At 36.4% G+C, this 14,143-nt stretch overlaps 1 long non-coding RNA gene across 1 annotated transcript; it reads right to left on the reverse strand.

The window, feature by feature from the left end:
- Nucleotides 1–39: 39 nt before the first annotated feature.
- On the reverse strand, nucleotides 40–1,118 carry LOC120184076. The gene is made up of 2 exons (XR_005521985.1): nucleotides 1,022–1,118; nucleotides 40–548 (listed from the first exon to the last, which is right to left on the reverse strand). It is a non-coding gene; the product is annotated as an uncharacterized LOC120184076 (long non-coding RNA).
- Between the last annotated feature and the right edge of the window lie 13,025 nt (nucleotides 1,119–14,143).

The raw sequence follows: 14,143 nt of genomic DNA on the forward strand, positions 1-14,143 counted from the left end.
TAGATATTTAATATATTTATTTTCTAAAAAATAAAATCTAAATTAAAATTAAAATTTTACATAAAATCTAAATTCATATATTAAATCACATGTTAAAACAAAATGTAGATATAAATAAAGGAAAAAATCTAGAGGTGAATGAATGGTAGTCGTTGAATATTTCTTTAACTAAACAAAAGCGACGTTGATGTGACCGCTCAGCACAGGTTGCAGGGGTCTCTCTACCCTCATTACGCCTGCCATGCGCACATTATCATCTACGTCTTTTAATCAACTCTGTGTACGCCTCGCCTTTATCCTACGCACATCGCCGTAGCAGAACCCAACGAATCTGGAACAGGATTTGACCCGCTCACGATCTCGCTCTCATATTCCCATCATCTTTCATTAGCCTCTCAGATTCTGTCATGCTTACAACTTTTACAGCTATGCATAAAAGATGGTTAGATTCTCATGCTGCAAGAACAATTTGATTTTCGAAATCACTGAGTCAAAACCTATGGACAAGATATTCCGACACCTTCTCCGACCATGCAAAAGCCTTGTTCCTGCACAGATCAGCAACCATTTGGACATGTTCAGGATTAGGAAATAGTTCACTAAAACGATTTATGGAAGAAAGGAGAGGAAAGAGAGAAGTGTAGAGCTCCCTTCAATCCAAACAAGGATCTGACTCTTAGGGTAACGAAGCTCCTGAGATATGCAAACCACAGACCCTATCTTTCCATGTAGGATAAGACAGGGCTTTGGGATTCATAGCCGAGCAGCTCTTTACACCCTTGCAAGACCCTCTATTGGACTTCAAGGAGCTCCACCCCGCCTTCTTCAACCCTAGAAAAAATGGGCCAAAGCAGCAGCCTTCCAAACAAGGAACATGAAAGTGTCTCCCTTCCGACCATTAACTGTAAAGAAAGGAAAACCAGACAACAGTTTGACTCAAGGTGAGAAGGTTAAATCTCTCAAACACTACTTAATAAAACAACGACGCCCCATCAATGGGGGGGGAATCAACAGATCTAACCTTCATCTTCAACCCTAAGTGACGAGTGAAAATCACTCATACAACCCACAAAAACCAGTGATTTGTGACCCTTTATTTTATCTTTTCTCCTACGAGGTGGATGATAGCAAGGGTTGTATATATAATACGAGTGCATTAGGGTTTTGATCCAAAAAAAATAATGACGGGGGGTCGGCAGGTCACTGTTTAGCTGTATAGCTGTATATTTTTTGTTACCTTTTTCACATAAAAGAAAATAAGTAGTTGAGTGCAAGGTGAAAAAGTCTCGGGAAGCGGCTAATAAGATTCGCTGTTTTGATAATGGCATTTCATATGGCTATGGTAAATGGTGCAGGTGCAAGCTCCTGTCCAACCCACGAGAGATTTACTATTGCTACGACTGTGACCCTTATTATGTTACCGTTAGTCGTACGGACTAGACAATTTAACCTTGATTCTCGTGAACCAATTTCGCATTTTACAATTAATATATTTACCTTAAGAAAACAAATATATTCATAAATTAAGGAAAAAAGTCCAACAAATAATTGGGATTATTTGCGTACTTTACTTTATATTTAATTCTAATGAATATTTAAAAATATATGTAATATATATTTTTTTTTTGGAATGAGAGGGGAAAAAACAAAGCTAGGCTAATGTAGTCTATCAGTACTAAAAGTAGGGCCTTCCACATCTCTTCAGAGAAAATTAAGCAGAAAAGGTGGTGGCTCATCATGGCAAGATAGCTCGAAAGAAAAGCGAGTAGTGTTCCTCGCCAAGGCATCAGCAACGAGATTGGCTTCGCGTGGAGTCCATATAAAATCAACAATCCAATCACAATTCTAAAGCAGCTTGATGGCTCTGACCAGTAGAATGGAGTTCTGTGGAGGAGTGGCTGAAGAAAGCATCGAGACAAGGCGAGAGCAATCGAACTGAACTCGAACAAGCTCGAAACCGAGGCTCCACGCTAAGCCAAGACCATCATGAATTGCCCAAAGCTCAGACTGAAAAGGATCGGCAACTCCTATGGCTCGACTGAAACCATGCAACCAAGACCCGTGTTTGTCCCGAAACACTCCAGCAATTGTGGCATGACAAATGGATAAGCAGACTGATCCGTCAGCGTTGAGGGCGATCCAATTCGATGGAGGAGAAGTCAATTGAGTTGCAGCTACATTCTGAGTAGGAGAATCCGAATGAGGCAGAAATGGCTTGCTTGCTTCATAGTGATTAGCCCAGATGAAACTACAACGGACGATATCAGATGGGGAATACCGCATATCTGAAAAAATTGCCTCATTCCTAGCTTTTCAGATCTACCAACAAAGAGCTGCAAAAGAAATGTTACAACCTGCACCAGAATCGGGATTGGCTTTGGAAAGATTTATATTGGTGAGAATCCAATCACTTATATCAAGAGAATAATAATTCGGGAAGATAGGATTGGGCATGGCGACATTCCAGATACTTCTAGCTGCTGGGCAATCACGGAGAGTATGAATCATCGACTCAGAACTGTCCCCACAGAGAGAGCAAGCAGCATTATGAGTTAAGAATCGGGCGTCGACGCTCGGAATTGGTCAGCAGTTTTTCTTTAAAAGTAAGCCAAAGGAAGCATCGCACTCTTTGGTTGACAGAAAGCTTCCAAATAGTTTTACAATGTGCCGAATAAGCATCCCAATTTTGCTGCATTATTGATTCATAGGCATTGCTGATGGTAAAAACATGATCCCATCGCCAAATGGGCGAGTCTGATTGGTCACCGGCAATAGGACAGCGGGTGCTAATGGTATGAGGGAGTACCTCAGGTGGAACAAGAGTGGATAATAAAAGAACATTCCATGTGCCATTAGAATTCATGAGGTCTCTTAAGTGGCGGTAACGCTCCGGAATTGAAGAATCAAGAACTAATGACCGAAGAGGGCCAATACAAGGAAGCCAATTATCATCCCAAGGCTTGATAGCGGCACTGTCACCAATGGGCCAGGCCATATTGGGCCGAAATTGATCCCAAAACTTCGATAGAGACCTCCTTAAGGAGGAAGAAGACGACCGAGAGGATAAATAAATCCTTGACTCTGTATTTTTGGTGCAAAAGGTGGATCCAAAGGCCGTCAGTTTTGGTGATCAGGGCAACACCAATCTTCATTAGGAAAGCCTTGTTATACTCATGTATGCGTCTGAGACCGAGACCACCACGATCAATCGGTTGACAAAGCTTATCCCAGCAACTGAGAGATATCTTTGGGCAAGACCCCCAAATAAAATTCCTGATTAATTTTTCCATTTCTTGGCAAACCTTTTTTCGGAAGGAGAGAAGTTTGCATAAAATAGACGGGAATTGCTTCAAGCACCGATTTGATAAGTTACACGACCGGCTAGAGAGAGCGATTGGGCGGCCCAACCAGCAAAGCGTGTTCTTATTTTATCCAAAATAAAATCAAAATCGGAGCATCTCACCCTTTGATGGATAACTGGCACGCCAAGGTATTTCCCTAACGAGTCCACCATTTTAAAGCCCAAAACCTGGCTAATACTTAATCTTTAAATCTGTTGAGGTATTCCGAGAGAAGAAAATGGTTTGTCTATAGCCTGTTGACTAGGTGACCTGAATAATAGCCAAATCTCGATTGAACTGAATCAATAGCTTGGGCAGAAGCCATGTCCACACGAGCATATAAAATTAGGTTGTCTGCAAAGAAAAGATGGGATACGGGAGTACCTTGTTTAAGAAAACGGAAGGGGGTCCAAGAACCAAAAGTAACTGTATCGCGGATACTGTGACCAAGTCGTTCCATAAAGAAAACAAAGAGGTAAGGTGATAGGGGGTCACTTTGACGGATTCCTCTAGTTGGGTGAAAGACTTTAGAGTAACTGCCATTCCATTGGACTTGGAAAGATGAGCTAGTGATGCATTTCTTAATAATCCGAGCCAGGCCATAAGGGAAACCTGTATCAGAGAGGGTTTCGTGGATGAAGTCCCAACATATCCGATCAAAGGCTTCTCCAAGTCAACTATAATAGCCATCCATCCATTCTTTGATTTTGCGTTGCGCATTGTATGAATTATCTCCTGATTTATGATAATATTATCAGTGATATTTCTGTCATAGATGAACATATGTAAGCATTCACCCCTCTAATTCGTCTTGAGGTACTTGGTAAAGTTTCCGTTGAGACCTAACAGGTGGGTAAAGAATAAAAGTTTGAAATGGCGGCATTCTTTGCAGGAAGTCATGAACATCCAAAATACTCGTGAGCAAGCACTATACTATTGACATAAACATGAGTTATTTCATAAAATTATGTCTATTTATATTGAATTTTTTCAAATTATCTGATTCTCTAAAACAAAATGTTGTTGACATAATCAAGCGTAAGTGTAAATTTTATATATATATACATACTTTACATACATACATACTCACAACAAATGAGTAACTCCATATGCAAGACGATAATGATGAAAGAAGAGTGAAGAGGAGGAGAAAAATACGTTTTAGGGACAAGTTTCTGAATGGTAGGTTCCTAGAAAAAGAGTGCATAATTGGTGCGGATGTTTCCAAGGTTTTATAACCATGACATAAGTTGTATTCTTTGGTTATTTTTGTCTGAATTTGCAGGTGTTCAGTTCCTGCCAATATCTGGTCTTGTTGGTACAAACATGAAACTAAGTGTAGACAAGAGTGTATGTCATGTCCTTGGTGAAACGGTCCTGCCTAATCGAAGCCCTCGAACCTATCCAAGGCCCGCCCTTCCAGAGATCCCTAAGTTCCATTAAGGTGTCGATCTTCCATAGCCGTTGCCCAGTATAACCAAATTGTTGGACATCTTATTGTATACATAATGCAAACAAATACCTCTAATGTTTGACAGCATATGCAAATTTACCCCTATTATTTTTTTAGAACATTTGACCCCATAATGTTTTATTTGATTCAAAAGACACCCTCATCGGATGGAAACTGTTAGTGAACTGACAGTCAACGCCTCCAGCTGACTAAGAAAGCACATGTGGATACAAATGATGTCACGTCACTAAAGTATGCTGACGTGGAATTGACATGTCAGATTTTATTTTTTTGTTAAAAAACTAATTTTTATGAGAATTTTTACTAATGAGAGAGCAACACGTGTGACTCTCCTATTAGTGAGGATTTAGAGGAATGAAGAAAAACCCATTTTACGGGGAAGGAGACTCGAACTTGGGTCAAGGGCGTGAAATGGTATGCCTCTTGCCACCAGGCCAAGCGAACTGCTCAGTTTTATAATGAAACAAAACCTTATTTAACCCATAATTTATTTTCAATTTAATTAAACAAAATAAAACACGTGTTTCAAGCCTCGAATACATCTGCGTTTAATCTCATTTTCTCCTAAACCCAAGTATTCCCAAATTCGAATCGATCTAAAACCCTAATCTCATATCCCCTTTCAATTCCATCTCCATCAAATTCGAATCAAGAGCGAATTTTGAATCTTTTCCCCTTTCAATCTCTACATCTCATATGCAATAGATGGTGAGTTTAGTTTTTAAAGAAAAACCTCAAATATTTGGGTTTGGTTAAATGTTTTGATTTATGTTTTTGTCTCGAATCATTTGTTAAATATTTGGGTTTTATAGATGGGTTGTTAATAACCGTACAAATTGATGTGAAAATCTGTTAGTTTTTTTTTGAATTGGGTTTTGTTTGGGTTTGCACAAAAGGGTATATATTTGGGTTTGTGCCTTTATTATTTGGGTTTCCAGTAATGAATCGAAGGTGAAAATCACAATTTCATGCATATATTATCGGTGGGGACTGCATTTTGTAGGGTATATGAGTGGTAGGGACTTCATGTTTGGTTTTTTTATTGGGAAAGTGGTCCCTCCAAGTGCATGCATCCATTGTTTGTTTTTTACTGCTTTAGGTCTCTCCATGTGCATGCTAACATTCATTTTTTTATTAAAATACAGATGGACGAGGATAAGGAGTATTACATGAATTTGCATGTTGGTGGCAAATTTGTCTGCGATCCATACGTGCGATATGTAGTTGATTTGGAATAAAGATAATGGATGTGAGGTAAAAAAAAAGAGAATAAGTAGTATATTGTAGACTTGAATGAAAGAACATGTACCTGTAGAAGGTGGCAACTCTGTGGGATTCCGTGTCCGAATGCTTGCTGTGCAGCATGACATACTGGTGGGTACCCAAATGAGTTTTTACATTCCTATTATCACAAAGACACATACGTAAAGCATATAAATATACTTTGCAACCTATTAATGGGCCTTAAGATTGAAAGAAATCTGGAATTGGCCTTGTTCTTCCACCGGTTGATAGAGATATACCTAGAAGGCCTAAGAAAAATCGAAGGAAGCAAAAAGATGAATAAAAAAAAGTCAAGCATAAATATATTAGTAGGATTGGTCTTATTCTGACTTGTAAAAATTGTGGTGGACAAGGTCATAATAAAAGATCATGTACCCATCATAAAACTACAAACCATGTATTTAGATTAATGTGTTGAGTTTGGTGTAAAACTTAAAGTTATGTTAGATTTCTAAAGTAGACTTTTTTTTGTTGCAGGAGAGCAATAGGGATGGTAATTCTTCGACAAGATCAACAAGTACGATCGTATCAAACCCAACACACGTATCAAGGAAATATCAAGGAAAGGAAAAGAGAAGCAAAAGGCATGTGTTACTTCTGAAAGATCAACGAGGAAGAAAAGATACGAAGGGATCGGATAGGCCTTTATACAAATTTGAGGATTGAAGAACAAATATTCTATTATAAGAACATATTAAATAAGAATTTCAATTCTTTGAAAAATTAAATAATGTTTTAATCTTCTGATATGTTATCAGTTTGGTATAAGTGCACTAAAGAAGAGGAGAGGAGCTGAGGAACCTATGGGCACTCAAGAATCAATAGCACCAAAGAAGAAGAAATGAATTGTCTAATCGAGTGGGTCTTTTGGTTGTGCTATTTTTTGTTAGGGTATATGTTTGGGTTGTGTTGTTTTTTGTGTATGGCAAATATCTGCCTAACTTGATATGAGAAACCTTTTTAGTACAAGATAAATTTTTGAGTGAGATGCTAAAGAGGGTTAAAAATCTCATATGAACATGTTATTTTAGACATGACAAATGTTGTCAATCATTTTATTATGAAACAAGTTATTTAAGGATTAACTTATTAATTATCAGTATTTTATTTTTTCTAATTAATTATAAAATACATTACTGTATAGAAAACACTAAACTTAGTCATTTGTTCTAAATAAGTAACAGTCAAACACTTAATAATAGACATACATAAACACTTAATCTTTAACAAAACACCTAAAGTGCTATTGCAAGTACAATTACCACAAAGATACATATGACACACAACATTGAGCAAATACACATTGTCTTATAAAATTCTTTTTCTTTCTTCATTGTTTTAGATTTTTTCTTCAAGCTCTTAATCTTTCGCTTTAATTCATTGTTATTGTCTTCACTTTGCACAATTCCAATCTCTTTCACTTTGCTTTGAACACTTTCACTTTCACTCTCTTCCAACAACACACTATTAATTTGAGCAGTAGAAGTAAAGGAACAACTTGTAATATGTCTTCTAAGTCTTGCATTCTCTTTCATTAAATTTCGTTCACTATCACGTAATTGTCGTAGTAAGTAATTTGTTCACTCTAGCATGCTACCATCATACCATTCAAAATACCTACAACCGTGCTACAATAAGGGGGAAAACATATTCCTTTATCAATTGATATATGCAATAACACTTTATCGTACATCCATTCTTTATCTCAAGCTAATTAGTACAAGGTCATTATAAACATATTCTTACCGGAAAATTTAAGCAACCGTAATACCTTATTCCGGGGTTTAAACCGCTCCATGAAATTTCTCTAAGTGCCAATTTATTGCAATAACACTTTTTTTGTTCACCATCGTATCGAGAAGAACTAACGATGGTTGGAGATTCAAACTTGTCCATTAGACAATTTCTACTAAAACCCAAAACATACAATCAAGATTAATTATTAAATTAAATGAATTCACAAAACAATGTTCATTTCGAACTAAACCAAATAAAAAACAAAATTTATGCGCAAAACACAACCCCACATAATAAATCCTTTTGAACAAAAGTATGCAACAATGTTCAAGGGTTATGAACAACCCATTCATACAATCTACAAAACCCATTCGAAACTCGCACAAACCCAAAACATTTAACAAAACTTAGTCGAAACTTATTCGAAATTGAGGAAATAATTGATGATTCGATTCAAAAAAATCAACTCACCTTCGAAATATACGATTGTGTAATTGGTTTGAAGTTGCTGGTTGAAGAGAAATGAAGAATTTGAGAGGAGAAATGATTTGAAATATTGGGGTTTCTAAACCCTAATATTTTGGGAATAATCGGGTCTCCCCCATTTCATCCGTATGTGTTTTATTTTGTTTAATTAAATTGAAAAGAAATTATGGGTTAAATAAGGTTTTGTTTCATTATAAACTGGAGTAGTCCGCTTGGCTTGGTGGCAAGAGGCATACCATTTCACGACCTTGACCCAAGTTCAAGTCTTCTTTCATGCAAAATGTGTTTTTCTTCATTCCTCTAAATCTGCACTAATAGGAGAGTGACACGTGTCGCTCTCTCATTAGTAAAAAAATTCTCATAAAAATATTAATTAAAAAAATAAAAACTGACATGTCAATTCCATGTCAGCATACTTTAGTGACGTGGACATGCCGCGTCATTATTTGTGTCCACATGTGCTTGCTTAGTTAGCTGGAGGCATTGATCGTCAGTTGACTAACGATTTCTATCTAATATGAGTGACTTTTGAATCAAAATAAAATGTTATGGGGTCAAATATACCAAAAAACAATAAGATAAATTTACATATACTATCCAACGTTAGAGATATTTATTTGGATTATGCCCTTATTGAATGATACACATCTGTTAGCGACTCCATTGGATGCCTTATTATCCACACATTCAAAGTAGAATCCGGAAGCGTAGACGAGGGTGACTCATCATTTATTTATTATTTGAAAATTTGAGTCCTTGTTAGTCGTGCCGAATAAGGTGCTATATTTTTCAAAATACTATATACTAAAGACAGGAGAGCGAAGATATAGATAAGGAGATGAATCGGATTGGAGGAGGTTCTAAAGGGTTCCAAAGGGATGAGAGGGAACCAATAAAAGCAACCAATCAAACACCAAATTCCTCATTACATCATCCCATCCATAAGAGGCAAAACACAAACTTTAATAATATTTGTTCCCAAAACAGCATGCTTTAGGATTGGCTCCGATTTCCCACACCTAATCGTCACCACCCGTTTTGAACCCAATATTTCCTATCATAAATTTGGTTCATCTCTATCCCCATTCTCTTCTCTACAAAATTCATACAGAACATAAATCTTAAAAGTAAATTCAATATTATAAATTTAAGTTAAAATCTATCATATTTTCGTCTTTTGATCATTCCCAAACATATATACTATTGATTAAATGTATTAATAATAATTATAAAATTATAACTTTGGTTTTTAAAATTTTATAATTTTATCTCAATTCTAATTAGGGATGGCAACGGGATACAATTTCGTAGATTTCACACCGCACCCCGCTTCAATTAGGGCAAGGATGGATATAAATTTAATGGGTAGCGGGCGACTGTGGACATAAAAATTCATACCTGCTCTAGGTAGAAGTTAGGTGATAGGTATGTGACTTTGCCCGTCCCACATTCGCCCGCCTCACATTCACCCACCATATAAATTTTGGATCATTATGAATATCGATTTAATTTCAGATATTATTCTATAAATCTTAAGATTTTATGGGGCATTACTTGTAATTTAATTAAATGTTAGGATTAAACTCAATTAATACTTGGTTTTATTTTATTATGTTTTGTTTTATGTTTTGTTACTTATGTAATATGTGAGGTTACTGTCATGCGGATATGGCGGATATAGACAAATATAAATATGTACGGAATGGGTGATAAATATTTAATTGGATAGTGAGCATAGATTTGAAAATATACACATGTGGACGAGTATAAATTTAAAAATTTTACTTATCATATATATAGTAGATAAGTGATAGATACAATAATATTAGACGAGTATGAAAGAAGAGGTATCTACCAGTGTCCCACCCATTTACCATCCCTAATTCTAATACTATACAACTTACCATCCCTAATTCTAATACTATACAACTGTTGTGGCATAGGGAATCGAAGTGAAGATATTTTATGATGCATGTAGGGATGGCAACGGGCCGGGTTCGGGCCGGGTATTGGTCCCCCCGTCCCCGTCCCCGTTTAAAAAACCGATACCCGTCCCTGTTTAAAAAACTGCAAGGATTTAAACGGGGATCCTCGTCGGGTAATCGGGGAAAACCGCGGGGAAACGGGTATCCCGTTTAGCATAAACGGTTATTTAAACGGGTATTGGGCCGGGTATTGGGTCGGGTATTGGGCCGAGAATCGGGCCAGGTATATATATATATTTAAATTAAATATATATTTTTTATTTAAATTAAATTTATTAATATTATATATATATATATATATATAAATAATTATTTTTAATATTTATCGGGTCGGGTATCGGAGCGGATAATCGGGTAATCGGGGCGGGGATTACTAAACCCGTCCCCATCCCCATCCCTGTTTAAAATAAATGGGTTTTCTCCGTCACCGTTTATCATCCCCGAACCCGACCCGTTTAATTCGGTTTTCGGTTTTCCCCGTTGGGTTCGGGTTTTTTTACATCCCTATATGCATGGGGCATCCAAAAGTAGAAAGCTGTGTATGGGGTCTAGGCACGTAATCAAGGGAAGTAGGGCTAATTTGGAAATATGTAGCAATCAAGTAATTAGAATCCACCGCCCCATTTGGTCCCCCTCTCCTCTTTCCAACAGTGTGCAAGTGACAGGTGATTCAAATACATTTTCAAGATAAGATATGTGCGTTGAAGGATGCCTTCAACCTTTGCCCTTTTGACCCTTCCATCTTTCTTGCCAACTTGCATTGCGATGTTTCTGGATCGTTAACAAATTGCGTTGCGTTTGATGTAATGGGTTTTCATTTGTGTATGTTATATCAATTCTTTTCGTGAATTTTTTATGGTATTTGATTTGTATTAGTCTAGATTCATTGAAAATTAGGGTTGGTGAGCATATTAGGAAGGGGTTATACGATTAGGGTTGTTATATTGTACTAAGGAAAAATATTGTACCATCTTTATGTAAAAAGATTTTAGGCTTGTTAGTACATCTCCTAAATCATCCAGTTATATCTACCCGATGGCCTTACCATTTCTTTCTATAAATAGAGGCCTAGGGGACTCCTATAGATCATCCTAACCCTATATGTTTCCTCACTCCAATATTCTTTCCCTTTCCTTTTAAAGTAACATTTAGGAGCAGGAGAAGGGGGAAGGAGAGAAATAAGAGGAGGCACTGGTGATTGGTGTTGACAGAAGATAGAGAGCACAGATGACGGTGTGCATATATGTGCACCCCATTCCTTTGTGCTCTCTATGCTTCTGTCATCATCTTCAACCCCTCTTATACTCTTCAATTCCCCTTCTCTTTACTTCTAAGCACGACGTCGGAATGATATAATTGTTGTTTGTTCCCTGGTTTTCATTTCTTCTGCTGTGTTGTTATGCTTTTGCAGTTTAAAATTTGGAGGCAGCAGGCTTTGATGAAGATGAACTTCATCAGGCCTTTCTGAAAGTTCACTTTGATGGGATACTTTCAATTTAAATTCGAGTTTGGTGCACATGAAGTAAGGTTTGAAGTTCGAGTCTTAACTTCGAGTTCCGCGTAAAGATTGCGTACGCACTATTCAAGATAAGGAATTTCTTTGGGGTTTCCCGGTCTACTCCACCACGTAATCTGTCAAACATTCGGATGCTATATTATATGCTTATATGCCTTTGTTTATCGTCATCCTTAAAGTAATTCCCTCACCCCGAGGCACCACCCATGTATCTGTGAACAACGATCGATGACTATAATAATAGATAACATGTATAGCCAACATATTGATACTTGGGCTGCGTACAAGTAACCTTTTATCAACCTATGGGGTCCCTCGAAATTAAGCCGACATCAAGCAAGGTTTCTCAGTACACAAACTGGCCAAAGCTTCCGGACAAGGACAAGAAGAATGAGTCAATACCAATAGCCGTGCATTCTTGGTCTACTTTGTAAGAAGTATAACAATATAAGATAAAAAAAATATTATTTAAATAATTGATTAGGGAAATACCATTTAATTCCACGATATGATCTTGTTGTAAAGTTCTTGTACATGAATCAAAATAGAACAAAAAAACCCGATTAATAACATGAGAAAAAGTATTCTATTAAAGAATTGAAAGAAAGATATAGAAATAGATACCAAATTTTTACGGAACAATCGATTGGAAACAGGTTGAAGCCTGCAACTACGTAATTTTCTTAAGAAATTTTTTCGGTCAGTCATTGGTGCTCTAGATCATTGGTCGTTTGTCTCGCAGGATACAACAACGAGATGATCAGCGCACAATAACACAGCTAACGAGATCACGAACTATTCATTGCCTTCGTCTATCACCGAAAAAAACTAAAGGAGAGAAAAACTTTTAGAATAGTTTTTGAGTTGTTTTAATTGTGTTTAACCTAATAGGTTTACACGGTATTTATAGGGATTTCACATTGTGAACAATTGAAAGTTTTTGACCTAACAAATCATTAATGTGAATCAAGCAATTAAGCATTAATTTATTGCCAAGCAAAAAAAAAACATTTTAATATTTATCCTTTTAATTTCAAAATAAATTTTGAAACGGTATACTCTATTTGAGAAAAAATATTTCACCTTTAGGTTAGAATATATGTAATCCCATAAAGAATCTAACTGGTTCGAACATTCACGTTACTCACATCATGCACGTCTACACATGTACAAACCAACAATTAGTTTCATATTTTCTTTAACAACATTTGTATCAATTTTTCATTCAAAGTTCCAAAATTATCAAAAATTTCCAACTTGTTATATATATATATATATATAAATATAAGAATCTAGTTTCATCTCATACAATCTCTCTTTCTGTTCCATTCCTTTACGCTGTGCCCTACTTGACAAGTCACCACAACTAAGAAGTTGAAAGCAGCGGTAAGGTAACATCAGCAGCAGCAGCCAATTGAAATGGTGAGGCCGAGAAATCCCATTGTCCCACATCAAATGAATGAGTTAAATGTCACCCTACCATCCAACACTTCAAACAACCCTTTATATCCGTACTGGTGACGCCTAAATGAATTACACTTTGGTTCCCCCTTCCCACAGTACCCAAAATAATTGTATGAAAATCAAAGGAAAATGGTAAACAACTAAGCAAACTGAGTTGATATCCACATGATATTAACTCAATTCATAATTTAATTTTAATAGAGATAAATAAATACAAAATATGGATAGTGACAAGCAATCGATGTTTTCGTGATCATCATGATTTTCTGACTCCTTGAACATCAAAATCAATGAATATTTGGCTTAAAAAGGTTGTAGTTAGGGAAAGTTTTTTTTATCACTACAAACATTTAGAAATGACGATAAAAATATGATCTAATCGTCATGTCATGTTTCATTTCATAGATTAAATTTTGATGTTTTAATATTCTTTTTCATAAAAATGTTATATTAATAATCTTACTAAACAATAATAAATACTCGATATTACAACAAAATGAGTTTATAGCGACATTTTTAGCGGCGGTTTTAGAATAAACGCCGCTAAATAATCGTACTTTAGTGTCGTTTTTTATACAAACGCCGCTAAAGACTCGTACTTAGTGGCATCTTCATACAAACGCCGCTAAAGACTTGTACTTTATTGGTGTTTTCTTACGAACGCTGCTAAAGACTCGTGCTTTAGTGGCGTTTTTATACAAACTCCGCTAAAGACTCGTGTTTTAGTGGCGTTTTTATACAAACTCTGCTAAAGACTCGTGCTTTAGCGACAATTTTTAAATCCCACATCCCTTTAACCCTTTTTCATTTTCCCACTTCACCTATTTTTTATTCCCGCCGGAAGTTATTGGAAGTG

Source organism: Hibiscus syriacus, unplaced genomic scaffold (genome assembly GCF_006381635.1).
Source record: "Hibiscus syriacus cultivar Baekdansim isolate YM2019G1 unplaced genomic scaffold, ASM638163v2 tig00112857_pilon, whole genome shotgun sequence".
NCBI classification, from domain to species: domain Eukaryota; kingdom Viridiplantae; phylum Streptophyta; class Magnoliopsida; order Malvales; family Malvaceae; genus Hibiscus; species Hibiscus syriacus.